This window comes from Equus caballus, chromosome 1 (genome assembly GCF_041296265.1).
Source record: "Equus caballus isolate H_3958 breed thoroughbred chromosome 1, TB-T2T, whole genome shotgun sequence".
In the NCBI taxonomy this organism is placed as follows: Eukaryota; Metazoa; Chordata; class Mammalia; order Perissodactyla; family Equidae; genus Equus; species Equus caballus.
This window is the reverse complement of record NC_091684.1, coordinates 167385642-167403231: the sequence shown is the minus strand read 5'-3', so window position 1 is coordinate 167403231 and position 17590 is coordinate 167385642. Positions and strand designations below refer to the sequence as shown.

Sequence of the window (17590 nt, the reverse complement as noted above, 5' to 3'; positions counted from 1 at the left end):
AGAAATTTGGAAAATGTTCAAAATATAAAATATGGTAATTAAATATTTTCTGAAAGATATATTTTCAAGTATATGAAATTACAAGAATAATTTTTTTGAATATCTGGAAGAGTTCATTTTACTTGAGTTACCAAAATAGGAAAAAAGTAGAATTCCTCAAATATTTTCTATGGGTAATATAAATATTTTTGGGGGGAGAATTGACATCTTTACTATCTTTAATAGTTGAAGGATTTCATCCAGGAATGTTATATTTTTCCGTTTATACCTTTTCTTTATCTTTCTTTATTCATTCCTCAAATTTTATGCTCTAATAACACCACACTGCATGCAGGTAGCCACAATACCTGCATTTTCTCACTTTGTGATTTTGGCTCTTCCTTTAATTATAATCTCCTACCCTTTTGCCTGGACAACTCTGTTATCTTTCAAGTCAGGCGTCACCTCTTCTAGGAACCTTCGTCTGACACTGTCCCAACCTGAATTAATTTCCCCCCCCACACACATACATACACACAATGCTCCCATAAGACGTTATGTCTTTCATTTTATATTCTGTAACTGCTTATTTATATAACTGTGAATTCATCAAGGGCAGCACTGGCCAATAAAATTGTATACTTTCAGCACTTAATATAGTCCAGTTCTTAGTAAATTTTTGTTAAATCAATAAACAAGAGTCTTTATAGTTTTATAATTTTCTTCATATGGGTCTCAACATTTCTTGTTAAGTTTTTGTTGCTGTCATGAAGGGGTTCTTCCCCCTCCTACCATTGTCTAATTGTTTACTGATAGTAAGTGGAAAAGTTATTGATTTTTTTTCAGTTATCTTGTAATTAGCCTTCTACTCAATTTCTCTAACTTTTCAGGTAGATTCCCTTGACTGTTGTTAAATTCTTGATATGACAGCTTGGGAACAGGTAGCTGGAAGTGACAGAGATAAATTTTTTTTTTTTAAGATTTTATTTTTTTCCTTTTTCTCCCCAAAGCCCCCCAGTTCATAGTTGTATATTCTTCATTGTGGGTCCTTCTAGTTGTGGCATGTGGGACGCCACCTCAGCGTGGTTCAATGAGCAGTGCCATGTCCGCGCCCAGGATTCGAACCAACGAAACACTGGGCCGCCTGCAGCGGAGCATGCGAACTTAACCACGAGGCCACGGGGCCAGCCCCTGACAGAGATAAATTTTTAAAAATTATTCTCTACTTTAAGAAAATGGTTTCCTATTAAAGGAAGATTAGATGTGTTATTTCAGAAGATATTTTAATTTTCCTGTGTATTAAATCAATTATTATCGAAGTAATATGTAAACCAAGTTCAGATTTGGTTACCTTATATTATGTGGGTATATTGTTTAGGTATCCCCTCAGCAAACCAGAGCCAAATGATTAAGTACCTTTAAAAAATCTGTATTTGTGAGGGAAATTTGGTTGTATTAATATTAATGAGTTATACAGATGAACAAGGTGAACATGAGGTTGATTTGGTGGTTGGAACATCATGATACATTGATGGGTGAATTTTGAGACTGTCTCTTCCCTCTTACTCTGGAATAATTTTTTGTGATGATGATTATGTACTGATATTTGATGTAGAATTATTTCTAAATAAATATAAGAAATTTAATATTTAGTATTTATGTTTTTCTTTGTATCATGATAAAGGAACAATTTATAGTGGGATTTTTTTTTAAAAAAATCACACTCTGAAAAGTACTTTGAATGCCTTAGAACAATGGCATTTCTATAATCCTCATAATTTAGGCTCAACCCTTGATGTTTGGCAGTAGACTACTGGTCTTTGAAGGCAATTAATTTCTTAGGTAGAATTTCTAACCATAACCTTTTTATTCACTCTCACTCAAGATTATAGTAGAAATTTATTACAGTAGAAGGCAAATGTAAGCTTTCAAACAGTCACAAAATTTGGCTATCACTTTTTTTATTTCATTTAACTCCTGTGGTGCAGTGGCAAAAGGTTTTTTCCTTTGCTATGATGTCTTTCCAAATTTGGTGCAGGGAACTCAGCCTGAGTCCTAGATGAATTAAGTCGCATTTTTGGGAGTCTTGGCATGACTTGGCTTTTGGGGTCAAGAAATATCTCAGGGTGGAGTGGCATCATAGTTTCTATTTACTGTTTGCTTGGTGATTATGTCAATAACAACTAAATATTACTAAGGATTTGCTACCTGTTGATGATTGTGTTGAAGTTTTATGTGCATAGCTTGTCTAATCCTCCCAGTCCTATGAAGCTAGGATCTACTGTTATCCTCATTTGACAGAAAGGAAGTGGAGACGTGGAGTTCAAGTGACTTTCTTAAAGACATACAGCCACTATATAGTGGGGCCAGGGTTCAAACTCAGTCTGACTTCAGAGCCTGATCATTTAACCACCATAAAAGCACAGATATATTACTTGTACTTTGATTTACCAAAATAAATATCCCTAAATTAAAATCTCCAGTTTTGCTCCAGTGGCTCACTTCTTTCTTCTCTCTTTTCCCTCTTTCTTTGAAAATTAGGTTTGAGGGTCTGATTTGGTATCCTTCAGGTTGATCTCATTTTTCTCTTGGCACCCTTGATTATATTTGAGAAAATCCAGTTCTTCACGTTTAAAAGTGTCCTTGAATATTGCATGATGTGGTCTAGTATCATTGAATCTGTCAGGTAAACTTTTGTTCTTTCTTTAAAACATTGTAAGGTAAAAAATGGATCTGAAAGTCTCAAACGAACACTTTGTGAATTTCCTTTTATATCCACAATGTCTAGTTACCATATCCCTTGTCAGCCAGGTTGGTTTATGTGATCATTGGACCTGGCACTCTTGACTCGGATGAGACTTTTACATGTGTCCAGTTTTCTGGCACTAGCTGTGTTGATGAAAGACTTCTCTAAGGCTGGAAGTTTACTCTGGTCCCTGTGGATTCTTGCCTGGGGACTGGGTGGCAGGAGCAGGTGAAAGGGAGCTCTGGGCTTTGGTTCATAGTCTTGGGTCAGAACAAACGGTGTCTTGGATCTTGCTTGTCCAAGATCATGTGGCCTTTTGTGCCACACACGTGCCATGGTTCATAGTCCTTGATGAGTAGAGCTGCGTTGAGAACTTTAGAAAGTCTAAATAAGATCTCTCTCTTTTCATGGATGGCCCTCTGCACATTGTTGATCTTTGTTTTTTTATTTTCAAATAGCTCATGTTTCCTATTTTAGTGTCCATTTCATGGCTATTTTTTCTCCACATAGTGGCTAGTATATATTTTGATGTAGTTTATGAGAATTCATTGCTTAAGTGCATCACTATGAAGACAACATAGTGTGGTCCTCGTGCTATTAGGCAGTCACAGGCCCAGCAACCAAGCCAAGAAGAGGGAAAAGTTAACCATGTTAATTAAACAAATTATCAAGAAACTTTAAAGTTAAAAATAATAAAATATATGTAAACTAAATAATCTAATCTTTCTCTAGAGACAGTAAGTTGCCTTGATGGACTTTATATCTATCTACAAGTAGAATCATCAGCTTTTGAATGTCACGTACAACTGTAAAAAAAAAAAAAAAAGTCTACTTCCCATTTGGCAGGAGGATGGACCTCTCCACAAAAGAAACCAAAGGAAAGAAATGCTGGAATTTATTACATTTAAATAGTTTTAAATATACATTGGGTTTAGAAACATTGACATTTCAAATAGCTCTTGTTTCCTCATTCCCCCCAAAAAGAGAAAACCTCAACTTCCTCTCCTGAAAAGGGGTGATAAAAATGGAAGTTTTATGTTGTAACAAAATACCGCTTTACAATTCAGCTACAATTCTGATATAAAGACCATTTTAGCAATATTACATCTTCACAATAACAGTTATAAATAAATGAGCTTGATAAGTATCATTCACTAAAATTTAGCTTGAGGACACAGCAGAATGCTTTGTACAGTCCATTGGAAATAGGCATGTGGAGTAGCAGAAAGCAGATTAAGTTCCCCTCCCTTAGTGCTGGAAGTCCTGGATTAGCGGAAAAAGATTACTGTCCATGTGCCATAGTCAGCAGAGGAAATGAAAGGACCAAACTTGTAGACATTGGGGTTGTGTGTGAATTGGGGTGGGAACCCGTGTGTGGTGGCCACCCTTTCTTTTCCTTCTGTGTGTGAACTCTGCAGGGGCAAGAGTCATGCCATTGCAGAAGCCCCACAAAGCAGCCAGCCTGGAGTGTGGGCTGAAGAACTTCCGATCTCTTATAATTCCCCCTTTGGAAATCTCAGTTTACTTCGGCACCATTTTTTTTAGATTTCCTAGCACAGGATTCTTCCAGATTTACCCTGGGGATGAATCTGCTTCTCTTTGTATTCTACCTCTGTGTTACCAAGATGGGAAAGTGGTGTGCAAAGTGTCTCTCATCACTTCCACTTGATACCTCTTTTCCTTGGAAAACAAAATGGATTCAAAACTGGATAAAAGTGTGCACTCATTGGGGTGGGCCCCATGGCATCATGGTTAAGTTTCCATGCTCCACTTCAGCAGCCCATGGTTCATGGGTTCAGATCCCGGGCACAGACCTACACACCACTCGTCAAGCAATGCTGTGGCAGTGTCCCACATACATAGTAGAGGAAAATTGGCACAGATGTTAGCTCAGGACCACTCTTCCTCACCAAATAAAAGAAAATGTATACAATCATTTCCCTGGATGATCTTGATCTAATCTGTTCTCATCTGAATAAAGGTTTACTGTTGGGTCTGGCCTGGTGGCATAGTGATTAAGTCCGCACGCTCCACTTTGGTGTCCCAGGGTTCCCAGGTTTGGATCCCAGGTTCAGACCTACACACCACTCATCAGGTCATGTTGTGGTGGCGTCCCACATACAAAATAGAGGAAGATTGGCACAGATGTTAGCTCAGGGCCAATCTTCCTCACCAAAAAAAATAAATAAAAGTTTATTGTCAAAGAACATCCTGGATTTTGTATAATGGCATTATTGATGATTATACAGGTTGAGCATTATCAGTCACTTCATTTTTTTAAAACTTTGCTCTGTTATAATTTAAGCTTATTTTAATTTCACTACTAAATGAGATTACTGATGAGCAACTTTAGGATCTACTCATTTCCCCAAAATTTCAGGCCAACAGTAAGTCTGGGATGCTTTTCTCCTGCCCAGATAACTCTAAAAGCCAACATTACATCTTTATCTAAAATTGGATTCTGTCCTTATAAATTTTCTATTAATTTTCTCTGATTTAAAAAGCATCCTTCCAAAAAATTGAATTTCAACCTGATCAAGCCTCTGGTTCTAACTACCAGTGTATAGGAAGCATAAGGATTAAAAGAAGAGATTAGACGACAATATGAGAGAACAAATCAGCAAAATCCAGAAAGTGGAAAAACTGACAGATCAAATGATCTGGTTTCCTCAGTAAACAAACTGTGAATACTAAGGAGATTTAAGAGACACATCAATGGAGTGCATCGTGGGGAATTTATTTGGATCATGATTTGAATACACCAACTATGAAAAACAATGCTTCTGCCCCGCCAAGAGAAACCCAAAACATTTTAGAGGGATATTTAAATATTATCTGCATATTCGATAATATTAATTTGTTATTCTAAGTTACTGCTGCTTTTACATATGATAGTATTAATGTTAGATTTTATTGAAAAGAGACCTTATACTTACAAGGTACATACCAAAATTAAAAAAACAAAACACGGGCCGGCCGAGAGGTTGGATTTGCACACTTTGCTTCGGCCACCTGGGGTTTCGCCACTTCGGATCCTGGGCTTGGACCTAGCACCACTCATCAAGCCATGCTGAGGCAGCGTCCCACGTGCCGCAACTAGAAGGAGCCACAACTAAAAAAAATATACAACTATGTACCGGGGCTTTGGGGAGAAGAAGGAAAAATAAAATCTTTAAAAACAAAAACCAAAAACACACGCTATTTAGTTAATACTCACCTGGAAAGCCCCAGATGGGGCTAAATTTGCAGATGTGAGTGCTTAAAACAAATTAGGCCCTTAACTTGCTGAATTTTGTCCAATGGCATCTCCTGGAATCATGAAACGGAGCAAAGCTGGATAATTATGTAAAAATGATTGCTAAAACTTGTCAAATGGAATTTGGTAACCAGATTCCACAGGCACCCTGCCTGGCCGAGGTTTCTCATATAGTGGCGGTAAAAAGATTTAGAAGATAATTCTTCCTTTAAAATAGCAAACACAACGAACCCAACATTTAGTACCCTCATCCTTCTCCTAAAACATGAGAGATGTACCGCTGATTTAGAGGTACCACTCTGAGAGTTCACTTATGCAAATTATACTTTGAGCTCTGAAACCTTGAAAAAATGTTGCTCCTTTTGACAATACCCATGAAAAGCAAAATATTTATTTGGAGTATACAAGAAAATGCAAACATGATCATCAAACTGAAACACTTGAGAAGTAGCATCCAAACAACAGATGTTTCCTTATAGATACCCCACTGCTGTTCCTACCATTTAGCAATCAACGTATTCTGAAAGGTTTCAGTAAAGCTTTTGGAACTTCAATCACATTTAAATACTATGTCAAGGAATCTCTGTATTTAAGAGAATCTGCTCATGAATCTTTTGGTAAAATCAATAAGCGTTCAATTTATCAAGTTACTGTCATATAATTTTGTGTTTTTGTATATCAGATTTTCTTAAAACTCAGCACTCTCTGTCTTTTAGATGCAAATGGAAACTTTAGATAAAAGAAAGCCAAGCATAGTCTAGGCAGCTGTAAATAATGAGAATCAACATCCTTACGACTGACATTCTCAAACAGATCTACCAAACACAAGGCAACTTGTGACTTTCCAATAAAAGCAGTACCTATCATTCACATAAATAATGCCAGGACCCACAAAGTGCCCCTCTACACATGTTCAGTAATAACACCTACTGAGGCCCCCGAACATGCTGTTTGCATTTCTGCTTCATAGTGCTGCACTTAAGCATTGAACACTTGTAAACTATAATCAAAATATCTGATAGCCATCCACGTGAAGAAAAAAATAGGCATGAAATGCATACCAAAATAAAATGGCAGACCTGGGAAGGCTGGAAGTTAAATGTGGTCAAAACATAGGCCAAGGTTCCTATTCAGCGATTGGATCAGGAAAGGTGCTGTTAGAAATAACTGCGGTCTCAAATAGCTAAAGTCTAGGAGATGGGGTTCAATGGCCAACGCCAGACCCTGGGATTAGAATCTCTGGGCAACTCTGAGTTGGAACAGAGAACCAGGAGGCTGAACGTTACCTCTCTGCTAATCTGAAACAGGAGACAGGGAATTATCATGTTATTAGGCGAGGTGTATACTTCTCCCCAATTTAATTCTGTCTCTTGCTACATTTCCCCTCTTTTATATCACTGACTGCTTGAAGGTCTGTTGCTTTCCAGATTAGTGACTCCGGATATTAATTAGGGAAGCGGCATGTTCCTAGGCATGGAGATTTTCCTGTGCCCTTACTTTTCGTAGAGGTCTCATGAAATTTTTCCCTGAGCTAAATACCAGTCAGGATAGCTCCCCAAATTCCTCAGCTTCGTATTTGGATTCCAGGTTCTCAAGAATGGCTTGGGGAAATGGGTATAGTCATGAGAACATTAATTAGAGCGATCAATTACCCAGTGCACACAAAGAGAACTTTTGTATCTTTCACCCTTTTTGTTTTGAAGGTGACAATTTGACAGGCCCTGCTATTTTATTTGTTAATATTTTGTGCTGCCTTGTTTAATCTGTAAACAGTTTGAGGATAACTGTCACTTGAGAATTAGCATGTGTTTGGGTACTTATGTGAAATGTGTTTAACAGCTAACAACTAGGACTAGTTGAGTTCCACCAAGCCTGGTTATTGTTGTGGAATACACTGTTAAGCGGTGAAACTTGGTAACTGGTTGAAAAATGCTGAGTCGCATAAAGAATATGCCCTGGCCTTCTCTTTAGTCACGTCTTGCCTCTTCACCCCTCACCATGCTTGAGCCACAGTGGCCTTCCTTCTGCTCCTTGAATGGCCAAACTACCTTCTATCATGAGGCCTCATGTTGCTTCTCTGGGGACACGCTGCCCTACCAAACTTGCATGACTTGACCTGAATAAAAATGTATTGACTAATGGTTTCCTCTCTTTAGCTTGGATATTACTACTGCTTGCTAGAGCTGCTCAACTGGAGATTTTATGAAGAATATTGTGCTTATGAGCAGTGGATTCTATTAGGAAAATCCTTATGTGATTTTAAAAAGAGGCTTTATAGAATCTTTTGAATGAAAGAAGCTGAAAGAAGAGCTGTCAGCAGCTAAAGGTGTGGATATGAATTTGGATTTTATACTAGGAAGATGTGAATTAGTATCAGAGAGATGATTTCAATGAACTGAGATGAGGTGCAGTAAGAAAATAATCAGATACGTCAAAGATGAGAAATAGGTAGGACTTCTTAATTCTTTAGTTTATGAGACTCAGCATACATTTTTCCAGTAAACATCAAATTGAAAACAACCTCATTCCCCATAGAAAAAGGCTGAGACCTTTTCTCTGGCAAACCCTACAGTTTTCTCTGAGGCCATGCTTTAAGTTGTCTGTTTCATCATGGGATTATGGTGTTTGGGACTTTAATTATTTAATATTAATCTTGATGGAGAACTTTTTTTTTTATTAATTTTTTTATTAAGGTTATGAAAGTTAACAACCTTGTGAAATTACAGTTGTACATCATTATTAGTCATGTTGTAGGTACACCACTTCACCCCTAGTGCCCTCCTCCCAGCCCCCTTTCCCTTGGTAACCACCGATCAGTTCTCTTTGTCCATATGTTAACTACCACCTATGAGTGGAGTCATACAGAGTTCATCTTTCTCTGTCTGGCTTATTTCACTCAACATAATACCCTCAAGGTCTATCCATGTTGTTGTGAATGGGACGACTTTGTCCTTTTTATGGCTGAGTAGTATTCCATTGTATATATATAGCATATCTTCTTTATCCAGTCATCAGTTGCTGGGCACTTAGGTTGGTTCCATGACTTGGCTATTGTGAATAATGCTGCGATGAAAATAGGGGTGCATGGAACTTTTGGAATTGCTGATTTCAGGTTCTTAGGATAGATACCCAGTAGTGGGATGGCTGGGTCATAAGGTATTTCTATTCTTAACTTTTTGAGGACTCTCCATACTGTTTTCCATAGTGGCTGTACCAGTTTGCATTCCCACCAACAGTGTATGAGGGTTCCTTTTTCTTCTTGATGGAGAACTTTTATTAGCAGGAAGAAGACTTGGGCAGATTAAGATAGAAAATACCGTGTTTGAGAGACATAAGTAGTAATAGGAATATATGGACGTTCAAAAAAGTACTCAGTGTAGAAAAGAAAATGAAATATTGAGGAGGAATGGATTACAGGCCAGGAAATTCAGGCAGGGTTTGACTCTGCTGTGGGACCAAGTTTTACAGAGTTTCGCAGTGATCTTTGGAGAGTGTCATTGTACTAGTGGGACTCTGCTTTTTTGAACTACTTCATTGAAGTGCACATGTGCGTGTGTTTGAATCTGAGCATCATCCTACAAATATTGGTATTTTCTAGATAATCACAGTTTGACATTAATCTAGCTCTTCTTTCTCATCTACTCCCTCTGGGAGTGAGTTGTATGTCATTGCAAGATTGCTAAAAGGATTAGAGGGCAGTCTACTTCAGGTATTAGACTTGGCGCCTTTCATTATTTGTATGATGGTTTTCACCAACTGAGATAACCAACAAAGTCAACATTTTGGGTGTCAGGTTATAAATAAATAAAATACACAAAAGCTGTTAGGTGGACTAAATCTTTTTTAAGTAAATTAACACCATGAGTATATCGTTATGTTGTTTGTATCTGTAAAACAAGAAAGGGAGAGAGTGCAAACCCTTCTTCAATTTCCTTTAAATTTCATATTTTTCTGTTTATTTTAGTCTCATTTTGTCTTGTTCAACTCAGGATCTCAGAGCACAGAGAGCAGAGAATGTGTCTTTGCTATATATGTTATTAGCACCCAATAGTGTTTGGCACATAATTGTGCTGAAAAATGTATGAAAGAATGAAAAAAATTAATAAATAAATGAATAAAGGTAGTAAACAGTATTTACTTTTGTAAAAAGGTCTTGCATAATGCTGGAAACTAGAATTTTATCCCCCACTTCCCTCATATCAGAATTGGAAAAAAAAGTTGAAAGGCATATATTCTCTAAAATTAATTTTAATTGCAATTTGAGAAGTTTGGATGTTACAAATATTTCATTGAAATAATTGGAGACAACTCATACTTCAGTGAGCACAATCACTACACTAGAAGCTGACCCTTATTAACTACCCACCTCTTGGGTGGAACCTTCTGGTAATTTGTCACAGAGAGCAGTTGCTTCCCCACCCCATATTCATTCTCCCTTTTATCCTCAAACTCCTGATTCTCATCTGGGCACATGGCCACTTGGGAAGAAATGAACTATCCTGCCTTCTTTGTGGCTTGATAAAATGATATAATACAGTTCTGTCCAAAAGAGAAATAAGTGGAAATGTTCTGTGGTAGTTTCTGAGAAAACTTAGACAGATGCTGCATGCCTTTTCCCCCTTTTTCTTCAACTCTTCCTTCCTCTTGCTGTCTGGAATTTTGATGGGATAGTGGGAGCTCTGGTCATCATCTTAGATTGTGACAAGAAGGGCTTCTGTAGAAATGGCAGAGCAATGAACTGGAAGGGGCCTGGGCCACCATACCAGCCTTTGACCAACTAAGTCTAGACTTCATTTAGTTGTCAGAGATAGAACCTTTCATCTTGTTTAAGCCATAATTTTTCAGGTCTTTGTTACATGCAGCCAGCCCTAATCCTAACTGACACATTGTTTTACTACAGAGCAGTTCCAACATCTTATAACTTCCTTGTTCATCTGAGGATTGATCTTTATATTCACTTATTTATTTAGCTTTGTCTAATTATTTACTCTTCGAGTTCTGTGCAAGGGTTTGATGTTGGCCTTGTTTCTGAAAATAATTGAGAAATTTTATTAGATTATCTACAGTGGTACAGGTTAATACAGAATATTCACCAACTATTTTGGGGAAAACAGTGAGATTCTAAATTCTAGAATGTCAGCATCATCCTTCTCTCATAAAGCCTAGAACCTTCTTGTGGTACCTGAGTATGTTTGGCTTTTCCTTCAACATAATCCTTGCGGATGGGGAAGCAACTTTTTAGGGGAGTTGGGAGATAGGCACATCCCATTATGTAGTGCTCAATGTGGATATTTGATGCTCAGGAGCTTTTGGGGCCCTGCACCTGGTGAGAAAACTAATTATAAGTCCCTGTTGAGCAGGAGGAGAGATTTTTCTTACCTCTTGTTCTTTTGGCTCAATCTAATTTTTTTTATTAATCCCTGTAGTGGCTTGTATAGTCTTCTTCACAAAAGACAAAATGTTAGCTGTTACTTTGTTTTAGGGTTAATATCGAAGTGCTTGACCTCTGCATCTAGAGAGGCTCATCCATGGAAGCTAGAAATTCGGGGTGGCAAGGATTTTTTATGTCCTATAGGCTGAGCTATGAATCATCTCTGGATAGATCTGTCAGCCTGTGGACTCAGGATCCACCTTGACCTTCCAAATATGCCATCTCTCATAGATGAGGATAGAGAAATTCGGAGAAAAGAAAGTGTACATTTCATTTGCTATAGCAGCCATTGTGGTGACTATTGGGACATACTCTTTTCTATGAAGATTGTGAGCTTATCAACCTACAGAGTTCGTTTCTGACTTCCCAGGGACATGGTGTCCTCGTTGAGGGCATATTCTCAGGGCTGTAGGGAAGTAAAGGAAGGTGATCGTGATAAACAAGAGCCAGGAAAATGGAGCTTAAAATGCAGCGCTCATGCAGAACTAGTGATACATTCCTCCTGCTCTCCAGAGTTGGTTTCCAAAATGACCCACCACAAAGGTCTGGGTTGATTTTATGAGAAAAAGGCCCAAATACCTAGGATAGGTTTCACTTATGGGAATTATCACTACCAGATTATTGGAACTGCGTATTATTAGGTTTGGGCACATTTTCCATCTTTCACACTCACTCTTCATATACACCTGATCCGCATTGTTGAAACCAATAGTCTTTGCAAGTTTCTCTTTGCCCAGATGAAGATTGTTCCTTTTAATCCCACCTGAGAGCTGTATGGTTATGTTAAATACTTTTGCTTGGCTGAGAGCTCTTTTTTGCTGATGGGTCTGAAAGGGTAAGCTTAAAATTGAAAGCTGTGTTACCTGTGACTAGATGGTAAGCTTTTTGAAGCCATATTGGTACTATGGAATTCTAACAAGTTTAGTGTCTATTTTGTCATGTCTACTGATCATAAAATATATGTTAGACCAGTTTGAGAAGTTAGGCAGAGTGAGAATCCTGGGTATTATAAATACAGTAACAGAGTTGGTATATCAGTTTTATTTCTCCAGTGTTATCATTATTAGAATACTTAAGAGTTCTACAAAAACACTCTTATTTTTAAAAGTACTATAATAGCTATTTAAAGGAACCGCTGAAGTGATTCCTTTCCTAAAATGAGGAATTCTTTCTTTTTGAGTTTGGATTTTCATATCATCACATATTGTCAACATATCAAATAATAGTATGTCAAATGTCATAAAATATTTATTGTCTGTTTTTGTCTTAGAGAACTCAGATAACTAAGAAACCTAGTGGAAGTAGTGGAAAGAACTTTGTTAGTTAAAGGTAGAATAATAAATCTTAGGAGCCAAGAGGTCTTGGTGTCCAGCCATTAACTATCTATGTGGCCATGGGCAGGCCGTTGAACCTCTCTAGACCTAAGGTTCTTTATTGTTCTATAAAGTGAGAGTTAGAATGAATGAGATCTGTGGTTTTACCTTTTGAGATCTATGGGTGTTTTGTCTTAAATGCATTCTGGGAAGGTCCTTGTCTTCAAGATATTTCAGCTTTTTCTAGATTTCCTTACTTCTGTTTGGCACAGTTCCAAAAGTAACATGCTTATTGTTTACAAAGGAAAGGTCAACTGGAAAATGTGTTATGCAGAAAGGAAAAGTCTCCTTCAATCCCACACTCTGAGAATCATTCTTAAAATAGGTATATAATATTGACTTATTTCTATGTATATATTAGTATTTTTGTGATATATTTGCTTATACACATATTATGTGTATATATGTGTATGTACATATATACCTTATTCATATTGTATTAAAACTTGATTTTTTCATGTAACGGTTGAAATAATGGATGTTTCCATATCGCTACATATAAAGCTACCTTATTGTTTTAAATTGAGGTATAATTGATATATAACATTATGTTAGTTTCAAGTGTACAACATAATGATTCAATATTTGTACGTATTGCAAAACGATCACCACAGTAAGTCTAGTTAACTCCATTCCCATATATGCTTACAAATTTCTTTTTTCTTGTGCTGAGAATTTTAAGATCTACTCTCTCAGCAACTTTCAATTATGCAATACAGTGTAATTAAGTATAGACACCATGCTGTACATTGCATAAGCCACCTTATTTTTAAAATGACCTCATAGAATGTCACTAATATTGGAGGCACATGAAGTGCACATTTTGGCCAAATGGTCAAGTGTTAGATCATGTAGCTGAAGCTAAAGCTAAATATCACTATCATAGGATGGAGGTCTAGAATACAAGAAAAAAATCTGAAATTTCAACAAAACAATTAAAATTTGATTATAAAAGTTTTTAGTAGCCAGGTTTAATTTTGACAGTATACAAGTGTTCTCGTTTCTCGCCGCTGTCTGCCGTTAGACTGTTGCTGCGGTCACTGTGCTATACCGCACATCTGTGATGCTGAAATGGTAGCTTTCAGGTGAGGTAGGTAGAGGAGCAAGGTATTGTTTGCCCAACTCTGCTAGAATAGATGACTGCTGGGGGAAATGTTCCCTCTCAGCAATTAAACTTGTTGTCCCCTCTAATCATAACTAGGTAAAGACTAGCTAATAGACCAGGTAAAGATTTACCTTCTCGTTCATCCCTAGACTTGGAGATTTGTTTGATGATCAAGTTTCATTGACAGAATCCCAGAAATGGAAGCATCATACACTGCTTGAAACATTCTTTCTGAATATTTTCAGAAGCCTACTTTTAAGATTGCTGCCATTACGTATATCTACCGTTCTAGTATTTTTGCTGCTTCATACAATTAGTTGATTGAAAAAAATTTGTCATTAATTTTGGCTCTAGAAGTGTGGCAGTAGTGTAATGTAGTTGACTTTCAAGATACAACAAAATTGTTTCAGTGTCACCTGTATCTCAGCTTACATTGCACGCACACCCACTTGAGCATTGTTGCTGGAAGAGAATGATATGAGACTTTTTATCATGTACGAAAAATGTGTACTCTCAAGGTATGTCATTTTTGTTTACCCCTCCCCCCCCTTTTTTTTTTTAGCAGATTCTAGTGAATGAATTACCCTCTTAATAAGCAGTCATTGGATTTAGCAGACCTGCTATTTTGATATTCTTATCTGCAGAGTAGAATATCATGGGAGTTTTGTTGCTATTGTTGTTCAGCAGCCTGTGTAACAGGCCCTAGCTGCTCCTCCGTCTTGTTTGAGGATATTGTTTAAGTACACATCAACGCGATTCCACAACCTCTTACAAGTCATGAAATTAGGCTTTGGATGAAGAAGAAGGAAGAAGGTGCTATACTCCTTTTATTCTTTCTAGTTCTATTCTGTTCATTACTCTGTGCTAGAATTACTTTCTGAACCCACAGCTGGTGAGCGTGACCACAGCTTTGAATGCTTGTGACTCCTAAGACACACTTCACTATGTTTGCTCCATTGTCAACAACAATTGGTTGTCATTGTTCTTTACGAGTTTCCATTCTATCATCTGCAGTCGGATTTACCATGTCAGTGTGAGAAACCAGGAGCTCCTTCAGCAAGCAAATAAAGCAAGAGCAGAATTGAATGCACTGTTAATGTACCGTGCTGTCTTATTTAAAGTCTCAGATTGTTTCTGCATGTCCAGATGTCTGAAGTACAAGGTATAGGAGTAGCACATTTGGTAATACCACCATCGTTTTTGTGCGTGTCACGACAGAATTCAGGAAGGAGCATTTTGGTAACATGTTTTCCAGAAGCACTCTTGATTCTAGGATTCATAATTTCAACAAGTCTGACACTCTTTTATCTTGAATGAGAGGATTAGAGGGGTTGGCATTCTTTAGTAGTCATTTTAACAAGCTTATTTTTCAAAATTAGCCTCTGTATGCTTTATTTATTAGATTTTTTAAATTGTACTGTTTTGAAGTTGGATGACTGTAAATAAAACATGTTTTAGGTATCTCATTTATCTCAAACATTTTCTTCTTTATATTTTTTATTTGTATACTTCATTTTCTATGAATCAAAGATAACTATGTAGATGTCATTGTTGTGATTTTACAATTTTTCCGATTCTTGACATTTTTACATTGCAAAATTAACAAAATTCGTGTTTGATAACTCCAATCTCTTAACCTCTGTGGATCTTTTCCTCTTGTCTGTTTTTTTCCCTCCTCTTTCTTAGTTTTCTGTTATTTTGGTCTTAACTCCTGAGAAGCCTGATGGTTTTTAATGAATTTTAGATACCGTATATAAAAAATGGTAGAGTAATTGTAGGCTATCGATAATGTCATTTTTCTCCCAAAAGGATTTACTTTGCCTCTTGTAGGCAGAATCAGAGATTGAGCTATTCACAGCTTTGTCTCAGACTATGTGAGGGCTGGCCTGTTCCTACTTTCTCCCTACTTCTAAGATCTGGTCACCAGGGGTCCCACCTGAAAGCCTTGATTTCCCAAGACTCTTCCTCATCCACAGACCCTGAACTCCAGTTTTTGTCCACCCAGTGCCACAAGACTAGCAGAGCTCTCTGCAGCTTCTCAGCCTCCCTGGTTATTACTTTATGGTCAAGTTTTCAGTCTCTCAGCACCACCTTTGGAAATTAACAAATGCCTCAGAGAGGAAAGCAGTTCTGAATGTTCTATTTACCTCACTGCGTTTCTCTTCTCTCTGGGACTTTTGTCCTTCATATCCTCACTGCCTTGGTAACTCTCTAATGTCTCCGGATAGATTTTTTTTTTTTTGGCCTACTGTTCCTAGTTGTTCTCAGCACAAGGATTGGTTTACAACAAGCTGTTTAGCCATTGTTGGAATCTAACCTCTATGTGAAAGTGAGTATTCAGATATTAAAAATAAAGATGGCTGGAAACTAGACTTTTGGTGGTGAATATGAGGTAGTGATGTACGCCTGAAATTTATATATTATTATAAATTAATTATAAATTGTAACCTTACTAAAAATAAATAAATAATACATATAAATGCCTTATTTGCATTACTGTTATCTTGTGCTGATTATATATTATAGTAATCTGTGCAATCATAAGATCGTTTATAATATAGAAGTTCAGGAGTGCCAAAAATAACACTGAATAAGGTATTCAGCTATTTGGCCAAGTTTTAAAAATCTGCTAGATTGCTTTTTAATTTATTCATTTAATATTTGTTTCATGTATATTTTAGCTGTTCATCTTTCTTATTCTTGCTCCTTTCCTGTTTTTCTATGAGGTGGTTTTTTTCTGGTTGATTTGCAAAGCTCTTTGTATGTAAGAGATCTTAACTCTTTGCCTATATGTGCCACAAATGTTTATCACCAGTGAATATGGTTTGTATGACTTCTGCGTTTTAGGATTTATTGAGGTTTTTTGTGGCTTTTTATAGTCCTTTTAAAAAATTAATGTTGCACAGATATTTATAAAGAAACTACACATAATCACAATGCATACATGCACACATAGACTTGTATATCCACATACACATGTAAGACCTTAATAGTTATGTTATTCAGGTCCTTTATATCATAATTTTTGAGGGATCATGTTGATTTGCCGATGACTAAGGGTAGTGATTTTACCTTTTCTCATGATAAAGAGCATTCTTGGTCCTTTTTGCCTTGAATTTGATTTTGTCAAATGTTAATGTAATAATCTGTGTGTTTGGGAATGGTGGGGGTGGCATAGGTTCAAATGATATCTTTGTCTTCCTCTTTAATTTTGAATTCTTCACTTCTTTTTCCCTCTTTTAATTTAGAAGTAAAGAATGGACTCTAGAATTAGAAACCCTGAAAGGTATCACAGGAAGAGGAAGTGGGCCTGCACCTGAGTCTTGAAGTCTGAATAGCATATGAATGGGTAGACATCTTCCAGACAAGGGGGAAGGACTGAAAAAGAAATGAGGATAGGGTGGGCTTAAAAGCATGTTTGGAATGTGAAAAGAGGCTGACTCTGGAGCAGAAAGTCTGAACAAATAGGAAGTAAACATGGGTTAATGAGGTAGGACCACATTTTGGAGGATCCTGAAAAGTAGGCAGAGAAATAATTCTTCATTTATAAGTTAGCTGTTCTTAATGCAAATAATTGGATAAGTACACATTTACAAAATAAACCTTGCCTCAAAGCTTGCTGCATAGGATCATCTTTCATGCTTGTTTATGTTGATCTTACATGTTCATTTTCCTTTATTCCAGGAGCTCAGAGCCATGC

The 17590-nt window shown here is 37.0% G+C and overlaps 1 protein-coding gene across 1 annotated transcript in view; it reads left to right on the top strand.

Annotated features, from left to right (window-relative positions):
- Positions 1–17590, top strand: part of AVEN (apoptosis and caspase activation inhibitor) — a 163251-nt gene that overhangs the window by 135738 nt on the left and 9923 nt on the right. The window lies entirely within an intron of this gene.